The 20475-nt window shown below is 44.1% G+C and overlaps 2 long non-coding RNA genes and 1 pseudogene across 3 annotated transcripts in view; 2 read left to right on the top strand and 1 right to left on the bottom strand.

The window, feature by feature from the left end:
* LOC309612324 overlaps positions 1–837 on the top strand; it is a 32390-nt gene extending 31553 nt beyond the window's left edge. Inside the window, exon 3 of the long non-coding RNA XR_014235088.1 lies at positions 174–837. This is a non-coding gene — a long non-coding RNA (uncharacterized lncRNA). The remainder of the gene's footprint in view (positions 1–173) is intronic.
* A 2141-nt stretch (positions 838–2978) lies between these two features.
* Positions 2979–9390, top strand: LOC309612328. The gene is made up of 2 exons (XR_014235094.1): positions 2979–3801; positions 4120–9390. It is a non-coding gene; the product is annotated as an uncharacterized lncRNA (long non-coding RNA).
* A 96-nt stretch (positions 9391–9486) lies between these two features.
* On the bottom strand, positions 9487–20432 carry LOC309612306 (axin interactor, dorsalization-associated protein pseudogene; annotated as a pseudogene). The gene has a single exon. The product of its transcript is annotated as an axin interactor, dorsalization-associated protein pseudogene (transcript).
* Positions 20433–20475: the final 43 nt, after the last annotated feature.

Here is a 20475-nt window from a genome sequence, read left to right as displayed (position 1 = left end):
CACCAGATATGTCATCCTGCCCACACGGCTGCTGAGTGCATCTTCTGATGTGGATGCTTTTGGTGGGCCCTGACTTGAAACACAAAGATACACACATCTTGTGCTCATGCACACAGGTTCATCCTCCTCCTCAGACCCCTTTGTCTCTAATCTTCCCATCTTACTCCTTCTAGGTCCCTGACCTACTAGACAAACTACTCATCACAGCTCAGGAGTCCATACACATACCTACTTCAGACCTCTTCTCTTGAAATACAAAGTATATGTGGACAAAACTTGTTTCCTGCCATTCCAGTAAACTAAGAACGTTGCCTGCCATCAGGCCATCACCCTCTGCACGGTGCTCCCTGAGGGGGATTCTTCAGGATGGAGAAAAATAGACACTGGCTTTAGATAGTTAAGATGCATATCAAACGAATGATTTCAATGATGCAGACTCTTGCATCTTCCCATACATAGAAAAGCACTAAATTCATTAAGTTGTCTGTTTTTTTGTGATTAGCAGTAATTTTTTGATGTTCAACTACATGGGTTTGGTTTTCTTTTTTTTTTTCTCCAACAAAAACTCCTAAATATCCTGGCTCCTCTCTTACCTCATTGGAACAGTTGCTCAGAGCTATCTGAGAGGCTGTCTCCTGTGTTATAGTCCTCAGTATGGCCCCCGAATAAAACATAATTTCTGGTTGTATGTTTTGGTTTTTGTTGTTTTTCAGTCAATATACACTACTCACATCTCTGATTGCTGGAAAGATTTCTCCTCATTGCTATTTTTTTTTTTTTTTAAAGTTCAAAGGTGTAAGCGAGATGGAAGTTGTCTTTTTTTTTTAAACTTTGGGTTTATTTATTTATTTATTTATTTATTTATGGCTGTGTTGGGTCTTCGTTTCTGTGCGAGGGCTTTCTCTAGTTGCGGCAAGTGGGGGCCACTCTTCATCGTGATGCGCGGGCCTCTCATTATCGCGGCCTCTCTTGTTGCAGAACACAGGCTCCAGACGCGCAGGCTCAGTAATTGTGGCTCATGGGCCTAGTTGCTTCGCAGCATGTGGGATCCTCCCAGATCAGGGCTCGAACCCATGTCCCCTGCATCAGCAGGCAGATTCTCAACCACTGCGCCACGAGGGAAGCCCCTCATTGCTATTTTTAAGGCCACCTTGAGTAGAGCTGTAATGTGGTAGCTGTCCATTTCAGCTCACACTAAGAAAGCCCAAGATTTTCTTTTGTCAGTGGATCATACAGATACCCTGAGGTTATATGCATGAGCTGAGAGAATGGTGTCAGTGCAACAGAGGTGGATGACATAGGGATCTGGACCATTTATCCATTTAACTTACTTGTGTTCTCTGGACCTGTTCATTTCCCTTATATGATGAACTGTTGCTGCAACTTGAAAGGCAGTTCCAGTTGCAAAGTCATCGGATGCCCCATGATCAATTTCAAAGTCCCTTTTAGGGCTCAGTGGCATTACAGGAGCTGCTTCTCAAATGAATGGCAAATAGTTCTTTGTTACAGAAGGTAGAACCTCGTTCCAGATCCCTAGAGGTCTGTGCTGTAGACCTCCTACTGGACCTTTCTGAGACTCCGCATGGCATCTTTACCTATCAAGGATACCTGGGCACCACAGGTCCTGCTAAGTTGCAGTGGCCAAGGAGCAGGCAATTTGCCCTATATTCTGGATCTACTGCAAATCTCCTCTTGCTCTGGACATTATTTGAACTAGGAAATAAATGAATCAGTGCTGTATTTCCAACGTGATGTATGATGCCTCAAATCCAAAGAGCTCCAAAAAATACTATTTTTCTTTTTTATACTATTTGTCCCTTTCATAGTGATAGGGGGTGCATAAGGTGCAGCATCTTGTCCCAAACCAGTGGACCTCTAAAGATTTCACCAATGTGGCAAAGGCTTTGAATTCTGAGGGAGTCTTTTTTCCCACTAGTTGGCATCTGGGCATCCAGAATACTTACCATATTTTGTTCAACAAAGTTCAGTTAGTATCATGTTCTGTAGAATATCAAGATGATCAAGGTCTCTGTGGATAATATTGTAACAGAAAGCAGGAGAGTTAATATAGCACTGGGGCAAGACAGTCAATGTATTCTGCTGGCCTTCCCACATATAAACAAAATGCCTTTGAGCCTTTTTAATGGTGGAGATTGAAAAGAATGCATTTACCAGATCAATAGCTTCATACCAAGTGCCAAAATCTGTACTGATCTGTTCAGGTAAAGATCCAGCTCAGTGGGACTTCCCTGGTGGTCCAGTGGCTAAGACTCCATGCTCCCAGTGCAGGGGGCCTGGGTTCGATCCCTAGTCAGGGAACTAGACCCCACATGCTGCAACTAAGAGTTCACATGACACAACTAAAGACCCCGCATGCCGCAACTAAGACCCAGCACAGCCAAATAAATAAATAAAGAAAGAAAAGATCCAGCTCAGCAACTACAATTGGGACTGTCACTTGGTTAAGTGGATGGAAATCCACAGCCATCCCCCATAATTTATCTGTTTTTTTATATTCATGAGAACCAAATAGGTATATGATAGGGAGTCCTGCATCTTTTAGTCTGATATAGGTGCTAATCTCTGCAATTCTACCCCTGATAGGATATTATTCTTTATGTACTGTCTTGTCACTACACCCTAGGCTTTCCCTAACATAATTGGTGAGGGAACCAATATGTGAGTTCTGCTAGCTGTTAATCCATTACAGTTAGGAGATGTAACAGCAGGATGGATCTGTGGGCCCACTAGACCCACAGTAAGACAAACATGAGTCAGGATTTCATTTATTACCTTTCATCTCTCAGCCTCATTCCAGCCAGGAGAACCACAATGGCATTTCAGATCCCCTGGTATTGGTGTCACCTCAGAACCCAGTATTTCACAGCCCTCGAGAAATCTAGGAATTCCCTTTTCCGTAGTGGACAGTTTCTCTAGAAAATGGCCATGAGTCCCTTTAAGGAGGAACTAGAGGAATATTGTGCATATTTGCAGTGGCCTTTCCAAGTCCTTCCCCACAGGGAACTGGACTGCCCATCTGTCAGTCTGAGAACTGACTCAGATCTAGAAACTGGGTGAGAACTTGTGATTTTCCACTGTAGTGAAGGCCATCAGGCTTTAGCTCCCCAGCTCTCCATGTTTTCTGGTTATACAACCAAACAATACTCTATTCAGATGCCGTCATATCTCTTTCCCTAAGACACTATGGATCATTAGTCATTGCCACAGATCTCTGTGTATCAAGATCCCTGGTTGCTACCTCAAGCTTGCTGCCCATTCCAGTAATTATGTCCACATTTCTGACAGTTAAGTAACCCCACCTGCCTCTGCTTTTTCAGAATCCTGTTATTCCCAGTAACACAAGACAGTCCAGTTCAGTGGTACCATGCCTTACCATCACCCCAGCCTATGGAGGACCCCACCACTGAATTTCTCATTGCTACCAGAAGCTCCCTCACCAGTGCGCTTTGTATTACACCAGGAGTTAAAGGCCATGATGTTTGCAACTTCTTCTCAAATTGTTCAGGGAAAAAAAAAGTTAAGAACATACAGAGAGAGAGAGAAAACAAGCAATAAAGCAAATGAGGCAAAATGTTAGCAATAAGTAAATCTGAGTAAAGGGTATATGGGTGTTTGTTTTGTTTTGTTTTACTTTTTGGTATGCAGGATCTTAGTTCCCCAACCAGGGCTCGAACCCATGTCCCCTGCATTGGCAGGCGGATTCTTAACCACTGTGCAACCAGGGAAGCCCAGGAAATTTTTGTAATAGAGTGGCACACAGTAGTTTCCAGACAATTTCTGGTTACATTTCCTTTCTAATTTTTTTTTTTTTTAACTTTCTGGGTTTATTTATTTATTTATTTATGGCTGTGCTGGGTCTTCATTTCTGCACGAGGGCTTTCTCCAATTGCGGCAAGTGGGGACCACTCTTCATCGCGGTGCATGGGCCTCTCATCATCGCGGCCTCTCTTGTCGCGGAGCACAGGCTCCAGACGCGCAGGCTCAGTAATTGTGGCTCATGGGCCTAGTTGCTCCGCGGCATGTGGGATCCTCCCAGACCAGGGCTCAAACCCGTGTCCCCTGCATTGGCAGGCAGACTCTCAACCACTGCGCCACCAGGGAAGCCCCCCTTTCTAATTTTTAATGCATCTCTTTTAACTTTTTACTTTCTTTTTCCTTAGTCAGGCTCCTGAAGAAGCAACTTGGAATTCATCCTTTTAAGCCTTTTTTTTTTTTTTTTTTTGCTTTTTTATTTCCTGTTTCATTAACATCAGATTTTAATTTTATTTATTCCTCCTTTCTGCTTTTTGTACCTCAAGAGCTCAGACTTGGACCAAGCAAAATCTTTTTTTCCATAATACTGTCATCAATATTCTATGCATGGCCTGCTTTATTTGTTATTTAAAATATAATAGAATAAACCCATGCACAGTCTGTGTCCAACTTCAGAACTAGAAAGAATAAACTATATCTCTATGATCTTGAGCTGTTTAAGTTAAGGTGTTATCAACTGGATTGTACTTTAAATCATTAAGTTGTGTCTCAGATTTTTTTTTTTTAGAAAAGTCAATCTTTTTTTTAAAATTTATTTATTTTTGGCCGTGTTAGGTCTTTGTTGCTGCACACAGGATTTCTCTAGTTGCAGCGAGCAAAGAGGGCTACTCTTCATTGCCGTGCGTGGGCTTCTCATTGCGTTGGCTTCTGTTGTTGCAGAGCACGGGCTCTAGGCACACGGGCTTCAGTAGTTGTGGCTCGCAGGCTTCAGTAGTTGTGGCTCGTGGGCTCTAGAGTGCAGGCTCAGTAGTTGTGGCGCATGGGCTTAGTTGCTCCGCGGCATGTGGGATCTTCCTGGACCAGGGATCGAACCTGTGTCCCCTGCAATAGCAGGCGGATTCTTAACCACTGCGTCACCAGGGGAGCCCAGAAAAGTCAATCTTTTTGGACTGTAGATGAAAACAAAAGGATGACAACATGGCCTGAATGACTGTTATCAAGAAGTTCTTCCCTAAAGCTTTTTATACTTTACATGTTCACTGATTTTCCTCCAATTTTTTATTTTGGAAAACTTCAAACCTACAAAATGTTGCAAAAATAATACAGTATATCCCTTACCTTGATGTATCAATTATTAACCTTTTGACACATTTGTTCTCTCTAGATAGATAGATATAGATATATGTTTATATATAGTATGTATATATGTGTACATATGTATAAATATACATATGTGAATGATAGGTATAGATGTATATGTAATACCTATAGTTATATGTATATACATATATACACTCACATTTCTTTTCTGAACTGTTTGAGAATAAGTTTCATTTATTATGAGACTTCACGCCTAGACACTTTAACGTGTATCTCCTAAAGAATTCTTATATATTATATAATTCTCATATATTAAGCAACTTTTTTTTTTTTTGGCCACACCACACGGCTTGTGGGATCCTAGTTCCCCAACCAGGGATCAAACCCGGGCCCAAGGCAGTGAGAGCTCAGAGTCCTAACCACTGGACTGCCAGGGAATTCCCTATAATTCTCATATATTAACTCAATACCATTATCAAACCCAAGGCACTTAACATTTATTGTCTAATATGCAGTACATATTCAAATATCCCCAATTATCCCAATAATGGCTTAGAGATGGATGGCCCAAGTAATGTCTCTCTAGCACCAGTCCCTGGACTTTTTCTGTCTTTCATGACACTGATTTTTTTTTTTAATTAATTAATTTATTTATTTTTGGCTGTGTTGGGTCTTCGTTTCTGTGCGAGGGCTTTCTCTAGTTGCAGCAAGCGGGGGCCACTCTTCATCGCAGTGCGCGGGCCTCTCACTGTCGCGGCGGCCTCTCCCGTTGCGGAGCATAGGCTCCAGACGCGCAGGCTCAGTAGTTGTGGCGCACGGGCTTAGTTGCTCCGCGGCATGTGGGATCTTCCCAGACCAGGTCTCGAACCCGTGTCCCCTGCATTGGCAGGCGGATTCTCAACCACTGCGCCACCAGGGAAGCCCGACACTGATGTTTTTCAAGAGTCCAAGACACTCATTCTGCAGACTGTCTCTCCATGTGGATCGGCCTGAGGTTCCCTCTTTCAAGTGGGGCCACAAGTGAGATGCTTATGGCACTGCTGTGAAAACATACAGAAGTGGAATCTGGCCTCTGAGGAGGGCAGGGACAGAGCAGACTCTCTAAGGGACTCTGGGCTGAGCTCAGGTCTGAATGATGAGAAGGAATTAACTAAGCACACTGGCCGTGGCGAGCAAGAGCCCTCCAGGCCTAGGTGCAATGACATGGCCGTGAGAAGGAGCGAGGGGGCCAAAGGAAATGACAGACAAGCTTGGGAAGATGATGCCTTTAGTTCTGGATGGTGAGTGTTCCCTTGGAAAATCAGAGAAAAATCCATGTAGTCGGGGGGAAGCCTGTGGCAGAGGCCTGGGCTGAAGAAAACCATCTGTGACCCAATGAATTGTTTGCAATTCTCTATAAGAAATTATATCACTGCAGAGAGTAGAGAATAGAAGAGGCCTGGTTCAAGCCTTGAAGAATACCGCCAGGGGTGGGAGTGGGTGGGGGGATGGCCAGAGAGGCAGGAGGAGGCCTGAAAAGTGTGTACAGAAAGACAAGGGAAGAGGAGTTTCAGGGAATGGTTAAAAGAGCAAGGTTAAAGCTTAATACTGACTCTTGTTAAAATGGTAAAAAAAAAAAAGGCTTTCCTCAGGACTGTTGCAATAGGAGTACTGCAGTAGGGCAGAGAGATCTGACTCAACACTGAATACAACAAGGACAAGGGGGATTTAGAGCCAAGGGCAGCGTGAAGGGCTCAGTGGATGGAAACTGACTAAGAGGAGACTTCAAGGAATTCTTGCGAAACTGACCTAACAGAATTCTTGCTCAGGCAGGTGAAGGACTTAGACGTCAAAGGTGGGGCATGAGGAACTTGATCAGATGTCAAAGATGAGGGAATTCTTCCTAAACCAACTTAGCAGAATTCTTTGCTGAGACTGGGTTGTGCAGGCCAGACGGAGGATGGCAGCCAAGGTTGAGACCTAATCAAAAAGAGGGCCTGGGGGAAACTGACTCAAGTTTGATCAAGCAGAGTCTTTGTCAGAAGGCAACCCATCAAGAGCAGCCAAGAGGAGGACTGAAAAGTGCTCACTGCATGTGGAGGTCACTGCGGCCTTAGCAAGAGCTGTGAAGAGTTTGAGGATATTTTGCATATAGTTCTATGTATATATGGGCTGAGAACACTTAATTTTAAGTATAACTCATTCTTTATATCCATAAAAGGAAATATTATGTAGCCATAAAAAGAACGAGAAAATTATTTAGGTACTCATAATGGAATGATCAAGAAGTTAAATTTTTAGGTGAAAAAAGACCTAGAGATGATCATACTAAGTGAAGTAAGTCAGACAGAGAAAGAGAAATATCACATATCACTTATATGTGGAATCTAAAAAAAAAATGATACAAATGAACTTATTTACAAAACAGAAATAGACTCACAGACATAGAAAACCAATTTATGGTTACCAAAGGGAAAGTTGGGAGGAGAGATAAACTAAGAGTTTGGGATTAACATACACACACTACTATGTATAAAATGGATAAACAACAAGGACCTACTGTGTGGCACTGGGAACTATATTCAGTATCTTGTAGTACATGAAATGGAAAAGAATCTGAAATACTCTTATATAACTGAATCACTTTGCTGTACACCTGAAACTAATACAACATTGTAAGTCTATACTTCAGTAAAAAATTGTTTTGAAAAAAAATATGTATAGTAAGTTAGCATTTGCATTAAAAAGGAGGATCAAGATACACATACATGTGTGTGGGAATGTGCCCACATATGTATGCCTTTGCTGGTGTATACATAAGATGCTCCTAGAAAGATATACAAGAAACTGGTAGCATAGGTTGCCTGTAAGGAGATGAACTTGATGACCCGGAGCAGGGGTGACAGGGAGATTTTTCAGTGGATAGCCTTTTCTACCTTTCAAATTTTTGTACCATGTGCAAATACTATGTATTTTAAAAATTAATGTATAAATATTCTTCCTGAGATCACACTATAATTACAGTACAATTTGCATTTTATTGGACATCAGTTCAGATGACCATATAAGAAGATCTGTCTTTGTTTATTTGTTTTTGGCCATGCCACGTGGCATGTGGGATGTGAGTTCCCCAACCAGGGATCGAACCCGTGCCCCCTGCAATGGAAGTGCAGAGTCTTAACCACTGGACTGCCGACGAAATCCCTGTCTTTGTTTTTAAATGACCTGCAAGCCATTTTTTTGTCCAATGTTTCCAATTTTTATTACTGTGAACTGCATTGCTGGATGCGTTCTTGTACACTTACATCTGTACACTCATGATTCTGTAGCATAAATTCCTACAAAGGGAACAAGATTCTTCCACATTGCCTTCCAGAAAGGCTGTTCCAGGCCACACACCTCTCCCATCCACACCAGTGTGTGCCTGGTACTCTACTTATTCTACAGCCCTGAGTATTGTCCCCGAATTATGCAGGGTACCTATGTGGCAAAGACAGTGCTGAGAGCTTACTTGCTTTGCCTCCGGAGCACACAAGTAGGCTACATCTCTCAGCATCCCTTGCCGTGAGGTGGGGCCGAGTTCTGGTTGGTGGCAGTAGTGATGTACACCAGCACTTCCAGAATTGGCCCCTAAAAAGCCTCTCCATGATCCTCGAGCTCTCTCTCTTCCTTCATCTGCTTGACGTGTGCAGAAGGTCACGTGGAGGTCTCTGAGCCCTAGAGCATTACTAGGTTGAGCAGAGAAACAAATTTTTACCATATCTCGTTGCTGCCCCCTCCCCTCTCTCTGCACTGAGATTCGATCCCATGCCCTGGACCTGGTAGCAAGTCTTTGCTCAAATGTCATCTTCTCAGAGGGCATTCCCTACCACCTGATTTAGCACAGCCTGCCTACAGATCTGAGCAACTTGGAGGGATCTGGCTGTCTTTCAAAATAAGATGATACTTGCATTTCCAGTGAAACTTCTTCCCCAGACGATGATGCAACCTTGATAAACAGGCTAGAGCCACTTAGGGCAGAGGTGAGGGAGCGCAACGGTGAACCCCTGGGCCCTGAGGCCTCAGCCCACCTTTTCACCGCCACTCCGGGGCCGCGGACCTCACCACGACAGCTCCAGCCACACTTCCCAGGCTGTGACCTGAAGAGAGCATGGTGATCACCTCCTTCGTTCATTCTAAAATATATATTGAGGGAGATCCTGCTGGTCCAGTGGTTAAGGCTCTGAGCGTCCACTGCAGGGGGCACTGGTTCAATCCCTGGTGGGGGAATTAGGATCCCGCAGGCCACGCAGCATGGCCAAAAATAAAATAATAAAATATTTATTGAGCACCTATCAGACACTATCCTCAAGGCTTTGGATATACCAATGAACAGATGAGACAAAGATTCCTGCCTATTTGAGTGGGAGAGACAGACCGTAAGCAATAATACTAATAAATAAGGTAGGCGAAGAGGTGATAAAAGGAAAAGAGCAGGTTATCCAAAGCGCAGGGCAAGAGGTAGGTATCTGTGCTAAGTAGGGTGGCAGGAAGGTGACATTTGAGAAAAGACTTAGAGGTGACAGTCACATGTTTCTCTGGGAGAAGAAGGTTCCCAGCAGAATTAAGCAAAGGCCCTGAGACAGGGCCACTCCTGGAGTGTTCGAAGAGCAGGAATGAGACCACGTGGCTGGGAACTTGGAAGGAAATGAGGTCAGAGGGAATGAGGAGGAGGGTGCCCAAAGGGCGCAGGGCGTCACAGGCTACCCTACGGACTTTGGCTTTTACTCTGAGATGATATACCTTTGCACAGTTTCAGATGGAGAAGTGACAGATATTCTGACTTACATATTTAAAAGGATCCCTCTAGCTTTTGTATTGAGAACACACTCAGGGTGGGAGGAAGGAGAAGCTTGGAGAGCAGGGACGAGGCTGTGCAGAAACGCAGGTGTGAGGGATGGTGGTTCCTGCTGGATTTGGTAACAGGAGGTACTGAGAGGTAGGGGGATTGTGGACATATTTTGAAGAAGGAGCCAATGGGATTTCCAAATGCACTGGATATTGGGTGTGAAAGAAAAGCGGGGTTAAGGAGGCTCCCAAGGTCTTTGGCCTGAGCAGCGGGCAGAAGGGATCTGCCTGAGTTAGGGAAGGCAGGGGTGGAACAGTTTTAGGAGGAGAATCAGAAGCTCACCTCTGAACACGGTAATACTGAGATGTTTCAAGACATCAAAATAGAAATGTTGGGACTTCCCTGGTGGCGCAGGGGTTAAGAATCCGCCTGCCAATGCAGGGGACATGGGTTCGAGCCCTGGTCTGGGAAGATGCCACGTGCCACGGAGCAACTAAACCCATGTGCCACAACTACTAAGCCTGCGCTCTAGAGCCCACGAGCCACAACTACTGAGCCCGTGTGCCACAACTACTGAAGCCCGTGTGCTACAAGCCCACGCGCCTAGAGCCCGTGCTCCGCAACAAGAGAAGCCATCACAATGAGAAGCCTCAGAACCTCAATGAAGAGTAGCCCCTGCTCACCACAACTAGAGAAAGCCTGGGGCAACAAAGAAGACCCACTGCAGCCAAAAAATAAATAACTAAATAAAATAAAGTAAGTGTAGTAATTAAAAAAAAAAAAAAAGAAACGTTGGGTAGGCAATTGATATGCAAGTCTGGAGTTTGGCAGAGAAGTCTGAGTGGAGATTAAATTTCCGAAGTTGACCACCTGCCTTTTTTTTTTTGGCCGCGCAGCATGGCTTGCGGAATCACAGTTCCCTGACCAGGGATCGAACCCGGGCCCCCTGCAGAGGAAGCACGGAGTCTTAACCACTGGACCACCAGGGAAGTCCCTGCCATTGCTGTTGTTGTTTTCCTCCCAATTTATAATTTGACTCAGAGTATTGAATCCTCCATCGCTGCATCACTCTGAATGATGCAACTTAAATGTGTAACAAGTACATTGTAGTTGTATGTTAATACTCTGTCTCTGTGGATTAACTGTTGTACTTTGGACTGGGACAGTGATAGTTTAATATTTAACATTGTGAATATCATGACTTTGTTTTCTAGGAGTTCAGATAATGAAAATGAGAATAATTATAGTACCAATGCCAGCATGACCCAGATAACACATAAGACACAGACTAAATGTTTATGTTATTATATGACAAATGGAAGGAAATATATAACTGGATTAGGAACGTAAGTAACCAAAATATATCATACTGCATACTATGCAGAAAAAATTGGGGATTGCACATGCTGGAAAAGAGTATATGAAAGCACATGTGGAGATTGAATCTCACAAGTTCAGGATGAGACAGGCAAGTACTTCTAAATCTATCAAAAGCCAGTGTGTTGGGACTTCCCTGGCGGCGCAGTGGTTAAGAATCCGCCTGCCAATGCAGGGGACACAGGTTTGAGCCCTGGTCCGGGAAGATCCCACATGCGGCGGAGCAACTAAACCAGTGCGCCACAACTACTGAGCCTGCGCTCTAGAGCCCGCGAGCCACAACTAATGAGCCCGCCTGCCACAACTACTGAAGCCCGTGTGCCTAGAGCCCGTGCTCTGCAACAAGTGAAACCACTGCAACGAGAAGCCCGCGCACCACAAGGAAGAGTAGCCCCCGCTCACCGCAACTAGAGAAAGCCCACACACAGTAACAAAGACCCAACGCAGCCAAAAATAAATAAATAAATAATAAAATAAATTTATATATATTAAAAAAAAAAAGCCAGTGTGTTTGTTTGTCTCCCCAAAAGACACCAAAGCTCAGCTGAAAACAGCAGCCATTGAATTGACACTAACATGTACGATTAGCATATTGTTCCCTTGACTGCTCTATGAAACTGAGTAGAATTACATTTCCTCATTCAGATATTGCAACTAAAATGTCTTGTGGGCCAACAAAAGGGTAAACTCTAGAGCATAACAGATGTGTTGGTCCCTTAGAGTGCAAAACTGACTCCATCGGATCTCACCAATGATCATACATTCTACAGTGACTCAACTGAGGCGTGGCAGCCAGAACAAATGTTTCCCTTAGCTCTTAGGTACTTTTTTTATGAAAACTGGAGTTTCAAATCATTTCTTAATTTCTATGAAGGTTGCCTTGAAGTTGCAGAAAACATAAAACAAAAAATTGCTGATCTCTTATACAAATACAAACTAGACTTTGCTTATTTATCTGCATATTCAGCAGAGAGCGCAAATGTAAATTTTGGCAAATCCCGTTCAGTGTATAACCTCCTTACCAAAGAAAACAAAAAGATCTTACTTGCTAAGTGTCCTGGACACATTTTGCTAAAAAGAGATGTGATTTACTTACCTGTGATATTGAGGCTTTCATAATGTGCATTTTGGTCACTTTTCCTTTTCTCGAAGTGTAAAGAAGAATTAAATGAGGATTTTTTTGTTTGTTTTTTGTTTGTTTGTTTTGTTTTACTTTATCACTTTTACTCTATTACGTAAAATTCACTTTGCCTTGAAGTTCTACTCTCAGAAGGCACACATCACACTGATTCCTGGTGTCAGGCCAATGTGATGACATCAAGCTAAACATTCTCTCAACAAAAGCATTGAACACGGAATCATTAGGATTCTCAGTTTTACCACAAAATGAAAGAAAATAAGACATCCTAAAGACTGCAGGTAGTTTAGAGAATTATTACTGGAAAAGGAAGCAGAAAAAGCAAAACTATTTTACTGTATCATCAGACAGGAAGAAACATGTCATTGTCATTTTTATTCTGTATAGGTTATGTCCATTTAAATTAGTACTACTTTATTTGCCATCTTCTTTTTTAAAGTCTTGCCTTTACATGTCTTAAGAACATATGTAAATATGCTTCCCTGGACTTGGTTCCCTGGGGCTCACGCTCTACTGGGTACAGAATCTTTGGAGTTGTTCTCTTTCTCCATTTTTCCGATCTGCATTTCCCCCCTTTTTCTCGCCAGCACCTCACACTGCTGCATCGAGGTCACCGTGTTATCTTCAATGTCTTCTCCTGGGAAGTAAGAGATTTGACTTTGGACATGCTCCACAGCCAGCGCAGTCCCAGCGGCAGTGTCCAGGCCTCTGGCCTTGGAAGACTCAGGAGGGCAGGTCCCCTTATTGCACAAACTTGTCCATGTCCTTGACATTTTTGCTGCTTAATACTTTTTAGAGTGACACCCTTTCCTTCTGTCCAGTTGAACTGACACACCTTGCATCCCATAATTTCTGGCCCATCAGAGAAGGAGGAAAGGATGTAAATTACTTAGATCTGACCTTGTTTCATATGTCACCACCTCACTGGTAAATATTCATTGGGTTAGAAAGAAATACTACTGTGACACTCATAGGCTCCCAGACTCTGTAAATTCTAGATCATCAGGGGCTTCAGAAATAGGGTCAACAACTTTCAGAACTTTATTTCCAAACAAGTTAATATTACAAAATGCAGTCAACCAAAAATGAGGAATTCCGCCAGGGCAGTGGTTCTTGGTTGCATATTGAAATAAAATTAAAAATCGGTATTTTATGTTTATTTATTTATTTATTTATTTATTTTTGGCTGTGTTGGGTCTTCGTTTCTGTGCGAGGGCTTTCTCTAGTTGCGGCAAGCAGGGGCCACTCTTCATCGCGGTGCGCGGGCCTCTCACTATCGTGGCCTCTCTTGTTGCGGAGCACAGGCTCCAGACGCGCAGGCTCAGTATTTGTGGCTCACGGGCCTAGTTGCTCCGCGGCATGTGGGATCTTCCCAGACCAGGGCTCGAACCCGTGTCCCCTGTATTAGCAGGCAGATTCTCAACCACTGCGCCACCAGGGAAGCCCCCTAAAATCGGTATTTTAAAAAAAATACCCATGTCTGGGTCTTACCCCAGGAGATTCTGATTTAATTGGTCTAGGGTGTGGCAGCAGGACTTTTGAAAAGCAGCACACTTTATGGTAAAAACTAGCTTACTTTCTTTCATGATTATTAATTTCTTTAGAGATCTGGCTTCTATTTGCACACATTCTGCCTGAAAGTTTCTGATGGTATAAATGAGCTGCTTACCCTTTGAAGGTAAGTGCTGACTGAAATATTTATTACCATTAATATAGTGATTATCTTTATCATCCAAGTCAGTATGTTCAGTGACAAGCACAAAATCCTCAGTTCAACCATCAAAGGTGAAAATGATGACCCTCGAAGACTCTGCTTTCTTCTTCACATACCCCCCTCCTCACCTCCACACACCTTTGACTGGCTTTTTTTTTTTTTTTTCTTCCAGTTTTGCTACATTTTAATGGTAGGTTTTTTAAGGGATTAGTTTTAGGTCTTGTCAGCAACATCAAACAGAAGGTACCGAGTACTCCACAAGGTACAGAGCGCTGCCAAGCACCTCAGAAAATGTACGTGACATGGCGAACATGTGGTTCTTACCCCCTGAGGAGCTTACAGTCCGGGGGTCAGCAGGTGGGCTGGCAACTCACAGTCTAAGAGTTGAGTGAACAACAAAATAATTTATTGAGGCAAATTCTTCATCCCCTCAAGCTACTGTGGATGGAATCATTTTGGAATTAAACTAATCAAGAGAGAGGCAAGACTAAATTTGGTTGAGAATTCTTCAGGCTCATATAGTTTTTTAACATCCATCATAGTAAACAGAACTGACCTAACAGACAACTGAAAGTGGAGACTAGGTCTCTTGAAGTGCAAGGGCTAGAACTTGACTGTGGTTACTTACTTTAAAAAGCAAACATACTGAACTGGATGACTAGGCTTATTACACTAGTTTAAAAATAGGCCAAGTACTGGCACTGCGTTCCCCTCATGCTAGCATTGGTCATTTAAAATAGTGAATATTAAATATGTGGGCCCCACATCTAACCCACAGAATGCCCACCCCAAATCTTAATGTTCTGTGTATCAAATATCCACCTCGTGTGTACTATGAAAGTTTTATTTATGCCCCATTATTAAGTCAAAAGAATGTAAATAGTCAAATTTTAAAAAGCTAATGACCTGCATATCTCCATATGGATTAATGGCAGTATATCTACATAGGAAATAAATGGCAATCCTATCTACCTATATAAAAAAAAAATAGAATATCTCCAGATTTGCATACTCACCACTATAAGAAGAGGTAGGCGGGTTTTAAGGTTTCACAATCAGTTGTCAGAAAAACAGCAGTTATCCCTGTGGTATCTTGTTAGCATCTGACTTAAATTATTTTTAGATTACATGATTTAGAAGACATTATAAACCCACCAAGAATTCGTAATTATTCTGAGATGGTTCTATCATTAACCCCAGAATCACTATCAGAAAGAGTGATGTACGATGTGATGTAGAAAGAAGCTAATCAACATGACTAAAAATACGCTCACTTTCAGAAAAACAATCTGGTCATCTGGAAAAATCACAGCTACAACCTGCGAACACGCCCATATGGGATACTGATTTGGCCAAGGCACACTATTTCTAAGCAGGAGAACCATGAGATCAGGGTGAATCAAGGCCGTCTCCAAGGAGCAGCCTATAAATTTCCAGACTGACCTTGGGCAGCATAACTGGTCCAATTCCTCTCAAAGGCAGTTTCATACTATCCTACCCACATCAACCCAAAGTCTGACATTAACTCGAAAAACCGAAGAGCATGTTGGAGCAGAAGTGGACAGGTGTGCAAACTCTAGCACACTCTTATTGCTGTATTAAGTGTGAAGGTGAGCACATTCCACCCACAACAGTGTCGTTCCAGGAAGCAGGGCAGGGGTAGTGGCACATTAGAAAAGAGGCTATTCATTGCACAATTAATAGAAAAGTGAAAACGTTTCAAGATCTACAATAAGCCTGTATCCAAAGGAGTCTTTTACATCAGTGACGTGCTGGACTTTGAATTCTGTGCTACAGCTTTGTAATGGACTCACTCTGGCCTGCTGGCCTGGGTACGGCTTGCTTCCTGCCTGTTTAAGGGTGAATAGGCTACACAGAGCTAGGATGGTTTCTACTGAGTGGTAAGATTCACAGAAGTTCCAGGGTATTCATGTCACGATCATTCCTTGTGCAAAGTTTGATGCAGATGAAGATAAAGTGGTTTCTTGGTCAGCAATTGCAATTTCTTTCTTTTAAAGTCAGTGGGTTTCTTGTACAGTTCTATTACAATTGGCCCAGGTTTAATTTCATCCATCTCCATGAAAGCAAAACACTTGGTGCTGGTAAACCTTTTTTTAGGCTTGTAGTGTTTGAATTCAAAGAAAATAGCTGCACCTTTGGTTAATTTTTCAACATGCTTCTGGAGCTCCATGTCCACATTAAAATGAACATACATATCTTCTTCTCTTGAAGCCACCAGAGTATCTTGCACAGGAGTTACATCTATGCCATTCAGATCTTTTACACTAACTGTGATATAGGGATCAATGCATTGCCCAGCATCTTTCAGGCCAATTTTCTCAATTCTGATAGTGAGTAACGTCACTCCTGGTTCTGATGGCAACCTTGGTAATAAAGTATGGGGAACTCTAGCAGGAAGGCATCAGGAGACCCTGCTCTAGCACCACCCTCTTCTTCATCTTCTTCAAATTCGAAATTCTCTTCTTCACCAGGTGCTAAAATTCTTCTTAAGGGGACAGGCTGAACATCAAATGGGAATTCTTTATTATATGTAAGAATATTCTTTAGGATTGGTTCTAGCTTCTTCAGATCCTCCAGTTTAAATTCTTCTTGGTACCGTGTGGATTGTAAAGCTGCACTTTGTAATTCCAAGCATGTTGCCATTTTGCCCATGATTCTCTTTTGTTCTTCGGTGAATTCAGAATTACTGTGCTGAGCTTGGGCCTCTTTTTGTAGGTGTCTTGCTAATATCTGATACTCCTCTATCGCCTCCATCAGCTGGCCCCAAGAGTCGAAGTTGGAGCCTCTCCTAAAGCTGGCACCCCAGCGCTGCAGCAGACTTCGGGTCACCTCCGACATGGCCGGTCCCCACCCCGTCCCCTCCCGCCCCTACCCCAGCGAGGCTGGGCTCTAGGGCGCCATCCTCCCCGGACCTGGCCCCGACATTCACAGGGCCAGGAGGAACCGCTAGGCCACCGCTACCACCCGCCAAGGAGCTGCCCAAGCCCCTTTGCCGCCAGAGCCGAACTTTGCGGCTCCGAAGCCTTGACTGGAATTCTGCCTCCTCAGAATCCTGACGTTATCAGCTCACTCAACCCCTTCAGCACCCACACACGTCCCCCCAACACTGCTGTCTGTCCCTCCCCACACTCTTCCCAATGCTTCCCCCGCCTTCATGCCCACCACTTCTCATCGGCCTCCTGGGTTGAATGTAGCCATTCTTTGCGAACGGAGTCAAGCATTTTGAAGGCATTCTTGTTATTTTAATACCTCCACCAATGGTGGCTACGGTGGGAGGTGGTGATGGCATCAGTAGCGACAGGCAGCAGAGGTGGTCAGGATGACGCTGGCTGCTGCTGAGGCAGCCGTGACAGAGGGCAGCAATGGCAGCTGTGGCCACAGGCGGCGGCCACAGAAGTGAACCCAGTGGGTGAAGCAGGCAAGGCAGCTGATCTTTGCTGGAGAGCTTCCTCTCCCCCAGAGCCCACTCTGCCTGGTGTGTGGCAAGTGGGAAGTGGCAGGGAATTAAAAATCCATCCCCTTGGGACTCCCCTGGCGGTCCAGCGGTTAACACTGCGCTTCCACTGCAGGGGGCACGGGTTTGATCCCTGGTCAGGGAACCAAACTCCCACAGGCCAAACTAAAAAAAACAAAAGACCCCACAAAAAACAAAAAAAACCATCCCCTTAAGTAGCCCTCAACCAAATGAAGGGTGTACAAATGCCCTCACCACGAGAGTGGGAAGCCTATTTCCACTGCTTCCCAGAGTTGCCCAGAGAATGAAGCTGTTTCCCACAGTGATACCTTGTTTGCAAATGCACCTCTGATGTGCTGCCTTCCCTTCCCTGCCTCACTTCCCACAGCTCTACCAGTGCTTTCTGGGATCATCTCCCAAACCCTTGTCTCAAAGTCTGTTTCTGGGGGAATCCAAGCTAAGATAATGCATCATGAGCCAAGGATTCAAGCACATATGGCACATTAACAAAAACTGACCATATGCCAAGCCAGAAAGTCTCAACAGATTTCAGAAGAATGAAATCATATAAAATATGTTCTCAACCCAATTGCAATTAGGCAAGATAACTAGAAAAATCCCCATATGTTTAGAAATTTTAAAATACAGTTTTAAACGTCTAAATAATCTGAGATCAATGAAAAAAGCAAAACAGCCATGCTTTGGGGAAAAAGTGCATATATTAGAAAAGGGAAAAGGCTGAAAGTCAGTGAGCTAAACATTCAAAAAGGTAGAAAACAGAAAATTAAATCCAAGAAAAGAAGGTAATAATAAAGAAGAGATTTAAATTAAAAACAAATATAGGAAATAGAGAGCACCAACAAAGCCAAAAGCAGATTCTGTGAAAAGATGAATAATATTGATAAACTCCTGTCAAGACTCATCAAGAAAAAAAGGAAGAAGACACAAATAACCAATGTCAGAAATGAAAAAGGGGGCAATTCCCTGGCGGTCCAGTGGTTAGGACTCCACACGCTCACTGCCGAGGGGCCGGGTGGGAACTAAGATTCCACAAGCCACATGGCTCAGCCAAAAGAAAGAGAGAAATGAAAAAGGGGCCTCTGTTACAGGTTTGACAGACCTTAAGATAATATGAGGATATTAAGAACAAATTGATGACAATTTAAAAATTCAGATCATGTGAAAAATTCTTAGAAAAATACATTTTTACCCAAACAGACGCAAGAATAGAAACTATGAAGTTTTTATGGGTAAATATGGGCAAAAATTCTTTGCAGGCAAACGCCATCAAGAGGTGGAGTCCCTTCCCCGCCAAAAAAGAGGCAGAGTCTCCAGGGCCTTTAATCTGGGTTGGCCTCATGACTTACTTCAACTAGTAGAATGTGGTAAATGCGGTGACGTTGTTTCCATTTTTGCTCTCGTGGACCCCTGAGACCCACCATATAAGGAAGCTGGTCTAGCCTAGTGGAAGACAGGCGTGTTAGAGACGATCTAAAACGTGGTCTCCACCTCCATTTTGTCTGCTCTTATCACTTCTTTCAGTCACATGGAGAGAACCCCACCCTAGCTTACTCAAGTGAAGACAGGTTGGCTGAAAACATACACAGAAGTCTGAGGGCTCAATCCACAGCCCAAGGAAACTGGAGCTGGGAACAGAAAGCCACCAGGACCCAAGCAGCCCTTCCAGGGACCACAGGAACTGATGACAATCCTCTCTCCACAACCTGGGTTTTCTTGTTTGGGCCACATGGCATCCAAGGGCCCCTGCAACCCTGACTGCACAGGACCCCCACCCTGGCTGCTAAGCCAACCAACGACTTCCTTTGTCTTAGGTGTCAAATCCCCAGGAGAGACTCCCAGCTCATGTTTCCAAGCCAGAGCACAAGCCTTAGATTTCAAATGGCCAGTCCGGTCGGCGCTGACCAGTCACTTCCAGTTTCTGTAAGTCTGGATTACGCTCCAGGGCAGGGCAACTTATCTGAATGGTGAAGCTGGGTGCAGGCTCTGGGCTATCTCTCTCGGCATACTTGCCTGTCTACCCTCTGCCCTTTAGGACCTGCCCCTGCAGGAAGACAGATCAACCAGCTAAGCCCACGGAGCCTGTAATCCTGCAGAGAAACATTAAGAAGCTGCAGCAGCCACTGCTGGTACCTACCCGATCCACTCAGCACCCTCTCCTGTGTGCTGAAGGCTGCTCACTTGACTTCCCACTGCTCTCTGCTCAGGGCCCTCTCTTGGTGGCAGGAGGGCACTCGACCACGCATAGGGCAGTCAATGCCCATGAAAACATCCCTCAATGTCAGATGGGGAGTTGGTGTACATACACCCCAACTTCCTTGCCCCTGGGATGGGAGAACTGAGGTATGTTCTGTGCCGTCTCCCAGAAGTCCCAGGTGGGACTGAGCCTCAGTTGCCCACAGCAGTGACCGGCTTGGTAATGCACCTTTTACTGGCTGCCTTCCTCTCTGTCACACCTCTCCACTTCCCTACGAGTGTTCCTGGAATCATGCCCCCAGATACTACCTGTACTCAAATTCTCCGGGTTGGACTCTGGAAGGATGCAAACCAAGACAGAAGAGAAGTCCAGTGCAGCAAACTCTAAGCCACATCCGTCGATGCAGCTCTTTTCAATACAAAAGCCAGTGTTTTCACCTGCATTGCCTCATGCCCATGTCTATTGCTCAACTGGTTCTGAACTCAAGAGGGAAGGAGGTGTGTTATTTATTGCCCCCTAAGCCTCCAGGAAACACTCAATGAAGACTTGTAAATGCTAGAGTTAAAGTGAGAAGGAGCCCTTCTCCGTATCCGTGCGGCAGGAGACAGGAAATTGATGTTGGCAGAGCTGAGGGGGGAAGAGGGGTCACCTTAAC

The sequence above is a fragment of the Balaenoptera borealis genome (genome assembly GCF_965194805.1).
Source record: "Balaenoptera borealis genome assembly, chromosome: 15".
NCBI lineage: Eukaryota > Metazoa > Chordata > Mammalia > Artiodactyla > Balaenopteridae > Balaenoptera > Balaenoptera borealis.
Note: the sequence above shows the minus strand (reverse complement) of the source record. Positions and strands in the feature narration are given on the sequence as shown.